Raw genomic sequence first — 7,395 nt, 5'->3', positions numbered from 1 at the left:
GGAAGGCCGACGAATTGATCTTTCATAACAAGATTCAGCAAAGCGGTATTGATTTCACAAGACTCATCATTATTAAGAGGAGCAATCGGAGTACTAAGAAAATCATTGTTATTGGTATTCGAGAAGTCACACAATTTGGTATTATCTTGCGCCATGGCAACAAGTAATCCAACACACAAGCAAAGAGAAAGGCAACGGGAAAAGGCAAAAGGGAAAGAGAGGAGGAGATTGGGAAAGAGAGGGCGAATAAAACGGCAAGGGTGAAGTGGGGGAGAGGAAAATGAGAGGCAAATAATATAATGCGAGAGATAGGAATTGTGATGGGTACTTGGTATGGTTGACTTGCTTGTGTGAGCCTCCCCGGCAACGGCGCCAGAAATTCTTCTTGCTACCTCTTGAGCACTGCGTTGGATTTCCCCGAAGAGGAGAGGATGATGCAGCAAAGTAATGTAAGTATTTCCCTCAGTTTTTGAGAACCAAGGTATCAATTCAGTAGGAGACCATGCACAAGTCCCTCGTACCTACACAAAACGATAGCTACTCGCAACCAACGTGATTAGGGGTTGTCAATCCCTTCACGGTCACTTACGAGGGTGAGATCTGATAGAGATGATAAATAATATTTTTGGTATTTTTGGTATAGAGATGCAAAGTGAAAAGTAAAAGGCAAAGTAAAAAACAAAGCAAATAATAAAGTGATGGAGATTGATATGATGAGAATAGACCCGGGGGCCATAGGTTTCACTAGTGTCTTCTCTCAAGAGCATAAGTATTCTACGGTGGGTAAACAAATTACTGTTGAGCAATTGACAGAATTGAGCATAGTTATGAGTATATCTAGGTATGATCATGTATATAGGCATCACATCTGAGACAAGTAGATCGAAACGATTCTGCATCTACTACTACTGGTAGAACGCCCGTGCGTTGCCACGGGATTTTTTCTTTCATGATTGCACCAACGCACCTATACAAATGTAATGTATGTAGCTAGGTGGAAGCCCGCTACGGTACCCCGTCTGAATAATAAATATATAACTCGTTACTCAAATTTCACATGTATAGAAAAAATAAAATCCACTCCACTTAGAATGTAATTCAACAATGAATACAAAGAGAGCGCTAATAATTACTCCCTTCGTAAAGAAATATAAGAGAGAGGGAGTATCTATTATAAACTAAGATCTCCTTGATGTGCTTGAGAAATTCCTATAAAACGTCATGAAAATTTCACGTGGGAGATTTATGAATGTGCAACATAGAATACTCATCATGCATTGTATACAAAACCTGGTTATATATACAATTAGTGTCTTACTTTATCTAGAAGCCCCCTCTATGACTGCCATGGTTGCCTCCACGGTGTGTGAATAGAGCATAAACTTTAATCTCCCAACATTTCAACACATGACTAAGGAAATTAAATGAAATAAAAAATAAGACTTTTCAGCGATGTTTCTTAAAAAAAAGATGGGCAAACAGTAGGGGAACCCCCTACTATGTAATTTTCATTAATAGAGCGAGGAAAAAGGGGAGTAATGTACAAAGCTACATGATTACATAGAGGTAGAGGATACCCCTAAAAGAAAAAGAAAAATTAAAGTCTAAGGATCAAAAGCTCAAGACGTAGAGGAGATCCAAGCACTTAGAGTGGACTTTGGTTTTAACTCTATGTGACCAGAGCCATCCGGATAAAGATGCTTGCTTCCCTTAAAAAATCCAAGCATTCATCTATTTCCAAATATTCCACAGCGCAAAAGAGATTATCTTCAAGAAACAAGGGGCCAGCAAAACCATCTTTAGCTATCTGAAAAAGAGGCAAAATATCTGAATTTGCCCCCAAGGAAATATCATACGTCACCAAGACTGCTGAGCAAATCTGTAACTAAAAAAATAAATGCCCCCTGGTTTACCATCATTGCTCTGAGTGTTCGACTTCCAGGAAAAAAAGATATGCATCCGACAGAATGTATCAAGTTGTATGTTTTCTATTAGATGCGACGAGACCAACTAAAAAAGATGCAGCCATTATCTTCGTCAGTAAGCTATAGTATGTAGATTCAACTTAAGCATGATGCCATCCTGATGCACAATGAAATATAGCATGATGCAATCATCAGTGACAGAATCAGATCCCTTGGTGCCATTCCAGACATCAAGATCTGACACCGTTGCAACATAACTGTTGAGATGAGGTTCCTTGGCCTAGCAGGTAGATTCAGCTTAAGCATGTTCTCTCGACAGTAAGCTATCCCCATCGCCATTTGAAGTTGGGTCATCCAGTCCATGTTCTCAGTATCTTTGACTGCAACATAACTGCGGTAAAAAAAGAACTGCAGAATAATCCAAAGCATTATCAAATACTGATTATTAGTAATTGTTGGCTACCAACACATGCTAAAATTGTTGAACTGGATGCACGTTATAGGAACCATTCTGTTGACAGTAAGAAAATTAACAGAATCAGTACACACTTACCATGGAGATGCTCGAAGAGAGCCCCATTTTGACCTTATTCAAACATCGTACCTCTGATGAAAGGATTTTGTTCTTCACCAATAGCCAAGCAGATTCATAAAGTTCTCGTGGCCCACTTTGAATAAACTTGAGATCAAATAAACATCTCTTCGAGCATTGTGGGAAACCCTAGGTCCGGTTCTCCAGATCGTATGGTGGCGGCTTTGCGACGTTGTTCTCCTTCTTGAAGGCGCTATCTTGCTTGCTTGCGGCGTCCCCGGTGATGGATTTGGAGATGTCCGATGTCATGCTTGTTTGGTCTGCCTCCCTAGTTCTAGGATTGGTGGGTTTAGTTGTGTCTTTTCCATGTTTGGGCTGAGCATCCCTTGTCTCTCTGCTCCGGGTTCAGTGTTCATGCCTTTGCACGTTCATGTCATGTGTTGTACCCTCGACTATACTCATTCTCTTTTCTAATAATGGAATGATACGCAAGCTTTGCATATTCGCAAAAAAACATATGCCCCTATGAAAAAATGTAATGTGCACGATCTGAAGCCATTAAGTGCAACTTTCTCCTACCTATAACTTGAAGTTGCTACTTTGGGAATGTGCAAGAATCCCTGAACCAAGAGTGAAGCAACCATGTGAAATAATTTTTCAGCACATACTTGTTGTTCTCGCCCCTTAAATGTATTCAACTAATTTTCTGGATATTTTGTTTGTGAATCATCACTCCCTAACTGTTTTACCAGTATATCATGCGCCTAGGTTTCATGCTGCCACCAAAATCATGAAGTCAGTAAAATGTGTCACAATGTTATTCCGCCATTTTTTCGTCAGAACTAACCTAAACTGAAAGCTTGTATGCACCCATACAGCTGAATGCAATGACGAGAGCATGATAGCGAACTGTTGTTTGAATATGACCTGGGCCTAAAAGGCACTCATTCTTCTTAAGTGCTTCCTGAAGATACCTAAGAGCAGTACTCATATTGCTCGCATCCTGGTACATCATTGCCACATTTATAAGAGTTGCTGCAATATCCGGATGATTAGGACCTAATCCAACATTCACTCATTGGTGAGGTCTGCATGACTACATCTTTTAGCATCAGGCTAATCTGTTATACTGCGTCAACTCTGCAGGCTCCAGTGATTATCTAGTGTATTCATGTAATACTTTAAGCAGGAAAAATGTAAGTTCTAACAGGTTGAAAGAAGAGATTAGCCAATCGATAATTCTTCCTTTGAGCTTCTACAGGCAAGTTAGCCCAAAAAAGGGAAAATAGAATACAGTTTCTACGCCATAAGAAGAAATGTTCAAATATAGAAACAAACAACAATCTTATACCTCGAAATGTAGGACTAAATGTCCAAATTGAAGTCCAATCAAACATGTGACAACCTCCATACATAACCGATAAGCGAAAAAAACAGACAATTAAAACTTACCAAGTTAAATTCAAGTTGATTTACAAACTATAGTCAATGATCAAAATTGCAGGCAGTGATGAAGAGTAAATAAATTACTAAACAAAGTAGTTGTTTGGGATCAAATGAAGCATGACACCATGATTGGGCATCAGGAGGAAGCATTCCATTTTCTAGATAATATATGCCACATTCCTGCAGTAATAAAGCATAAACAGTGATTGGAGACTCAAAAAAGGGAGAGGAAGAAATACTTGTGAGAGATCTTGCGTTTGCACTTAATGTAGTACCTTCGTACGTCCATAAATCCTTCGTCTATAGAGGTGATCATTTTCCAAGATTGTAATGTTAACCATGCCAACTGCATTGCGAGCTGGTCTGGTGTCTCCTCTTACTCCACATCTCACCTAACACATTCATTAGGCATGAATTTTGTTTTCTACAATGAACGTTTTTAGCCAAAAAAGAAAGAAGACTTTACATCACCTACAAAGAATAACTTCTTTGTATAAGGAGGACCATAGATACATTAAAAAGAGAAGTATACATGATCAAGTGGGGAAATACTGCAAACTCTGAAACAAAATAAACTGGAAAATCAGAAGCTCGTTTCCAGTATGGCTTAGTCTACCTCTAGTGGATTGTGTGGTGATGGCATGCAAGGAATTAGTTAGATGATATAGGGGAGGAGAAGGCACAAACCATGGCTCAGGGAACACCGTCAGGTAGGGTCGGATGGGCGTGCACAGCAGAGGTCTGCTGCAGGCCTCGCCAACTTCGGGGTCGCTTGCTGCAATGCCACATTGTCGTCGGTGTCAGTGGCCACCGCCGCAATGGGCATCTACGCGGCGTCACGTAACGAGATTGTTGTGTCAGTGGAGTGGTTGCATGCCCAATTCCTTGTTGGATTTTGGCACCCCTCTTCTCCAAGTGCCGCTCCTTAGTTCCTTCTAGCCTTAGTTCACGCAATCAAAAAGCAATTATCACTCAAATATATATCATGGCTATCAGGTAAGTTAGCTCTGCAATATTTCCAGAAACTTTAACTCGCTAGTTCAGTTTTCAGAAGTCAATTATTACCTATCTTATGATCAAATTACTTAGTCCTATTATGTCGGTGAAAAAATATGTACAACAATCAGTAAGCAGCAATATAAACAATTTCATTGCAACCACCAGACATGCCCCCAATCTTGTTATCTCCGTGTACTCCCAATCTCCTTATCTCTGTGTACTGGAAGAATAGTAACTAAGGATTTTTGACAAGCTTGTAGTCCAAGAATGTACACTCTAATGTTTGATCTTTTAGATACATTGTTTATTTTTCTGGAAGACGTCCTAACTATGCCTAGCTTCCAACACCAAGAATCGATAACAACAAAAACTAAGTTCAGGTATATCAAGATGAATACATAGAGGATTCCTAAAAATAAAACATGGAAATAACTCAGTTCAAGCACTTCCAAATATTCCTCATTTTTCATGTGCAGCTGAAGTCGTTGAACTCAATATCTGCATCAGAATTGATAATTAACTGCCAATATCTTGTTATGGGACACAATATGGGTTAGTAATTATAATGATATTAGGTATGGTTTAAAGGAGTCATTTACTGAAATATCTGTACATGATTAAGAAATTTGATTTGAAATTATGTAACAACAAAGAGTTTGCAACAACACCAACAGGCTGGTTGTTGATCTATGTGCAATAATAGCCATAAAAAATTAATGAACATGTACAATAGCATCACAAACCTCTGATAAAAATTATAAACCACCGAATTTGTCTACATTCACCTGCCCACTCTAATGAATAATACCACATGTCCATATTCACGTATTTAAGCTTAGCAAATGTCTGCAAATCCTACAAAAAATATTCCATGATGATGCAAAGAAACGAAGTTAGCTTCCTAACTAAGATGCATAAATAAGAAGGTACAGAAAAGAAAAACGAAAGTTGATTATCCACTCCCGACATAATGAAAGAAGGGAATAAAGAACACCGGCTTGTTGGTCCAGGCATACTGGCTTCCGTCCTATCGCTGTTGAAGTCGCCGTCCTTGTCCCTTTTTGCTATGACTAAAAGCAAATGTAGATATGGATAAAGATATGCATTTCTTCTAAACAATTGTGAGATGTGCAACCTGAATAACATGCGACATGAATAACATGCGACTTTCATACCAGTCAAGCCGAGCTGGATTATCACACGGAGAAAGAACCTGAGCGACATTTTTGAGATAGAAGACAACAAGTCAACAATCTCATGCAAGAAGTGGTCAAGCATAACATCACCCGCCCGGCCGGAGTCGTCGGCAACAACTTATATATCTGCTAGAAGAGAAAAGTGCTAGACAAATCAGCCCCTCACCCTCTCTCGGTACAAGCATTTATGTTCCTTGTAAGTTACTGCACACATAATGTTCACACAAAGTTCCTGTATTTACAAAGTTACCCCAAATTGCATCAAATACACACAGGGGAGAAGGAATGCACCGTACTTCTCTAGATCCAGCCCGTAGGGGATGGGGAAGATAGCAGCAGGAAGAGGGCCCCCTCCTCTTCAGCGCCGGCCATCGATCCTTGGCGACGACCACTGCGCTGGTCCACGCCCGCTAGGCTCCGCTGCATGGTCGACGTCGTCCTCCCGTGTCGGGCTCACGCAGGCAAGCCATGGTGGAGGGGAGGCGACAGTGATGGCTTGAGGAGGAGGAGGAGGTGGTGGTGGTGGTCGTCACCGGGAGGCACCATGTCGGCATGAGGTGGCCCACAAGTCCAAGACCCACGCCGGCGGCGGCCATCAGTGCCCCTTGGTGTGGTGGCGTCGCGTGGGGGCGTGGAGTGCAGGCGGCGTGCGTGGGTCAGAAGGACGTGGATGGTCCGGGTAGGAGCGCCGGTAGTGTAGGAGGTATAGAGGGAGAGAAGGAAATGGCTCGGGATTGAGGTGCGGTGGCGGCGGTGGCGGTGGGTGGAGAAGAGGAGAGGAGCGACGGCTAGCTAGGGATTGAGGGAGCGGGGGCATGTGCGCTGTTTTTTCTGGATTTTTTTTCTCCACCGGTTCGGTGTGTGGGAGGGAGCTAATGTTACGTACGAAGGGTGGTGGGAGGTGGAACAAAAAAACCGGACGAAAAATAACCGACGAAAATTGATCAGAGAAAATAAACCGCACAGACTATTCACCAACTGCTCCATTAAGAGTAGAAATTACTTCACTCATCGACCACTATCCAGCATGCATCTAGAGTATTAAGTTAAAAACAGAGTAACGCCTTAAGTAAGATGACATGATGTAGAGGGATAAATTCATGCAATATGATAAAAACCCCATCTTGTTATCCTCGATGGCAACAATACAATACGTGCCTTGCTGCCCCTGTTGTCATTGGGAAAGGACACCGCAAGATTGAACCCAAAGCTAAACACTTCTCCCATTGCAAGAACTACCAATCTAGTTGGCCAAATCAAACGGATAATTCGAAGAGACTTGCAAAGATAACTCAAT

The 7,395-nt window shown here is 41.4% G+C and overlaps 1 long non-coding RNA gene across 9 annotated transcripts; it reads right to left on the bottom strand.

Moving 5' to 3' along the window:
• Positions 1 to 1,471: 1,471 nt before the first annotated feature.
• Positions 1,472 to 6,943, bottom strand: LOC123136588 (uncharacterized). 9 transcript variants are annotated; one of them, XR_006467099.1, is made up of 5 exons: positions 6,395 to 6,943; positions 6,078 to 6,227; positions 5,646 to 5,972; positions 4,179 to 4,843; positions 1,472 to 4,083 (listed from the first exon to the last, which is right to left on the bottom strand). It is a non-coding gene; the product is annotated as an uncharacterized lncRNA (long non-coding RNA). The 9 variants fall into 9 exon arrangements; XR_006467098.1 differs by having other exon boundaries at positions 6,078 to 6,224; XR_006467100.1 differs by having other exon boundaries at positions 1,472 to 2,333; positions 2,479 to 4,083; positions 5,646 to 6,943.
• Positions 6,944 to 7,395: the final 452 nt, after the last annotated feature.

This window comes from Triticum aestivum, chromosome 6B, assembly GCF_018294505.1.
Source record: "Triticum aestivum cultivar Chinese Spring chromosome 6B, IWGSC CS RefSeq v2.1, whole genome shotgun sequence".
Taxonomy (NCBI): domain Eukaryota; kingdom Viridiplantae; phylum Streptophyta; class Magnoliopsida; order Poales; family Poaceae; genus Triticum; species Triticum aestivum.
The sequence above is the reverse complement of the archived record's forward strand: the minus strand, read 5'-3'. Positions and strand labels throughout refer to the sequence as shown.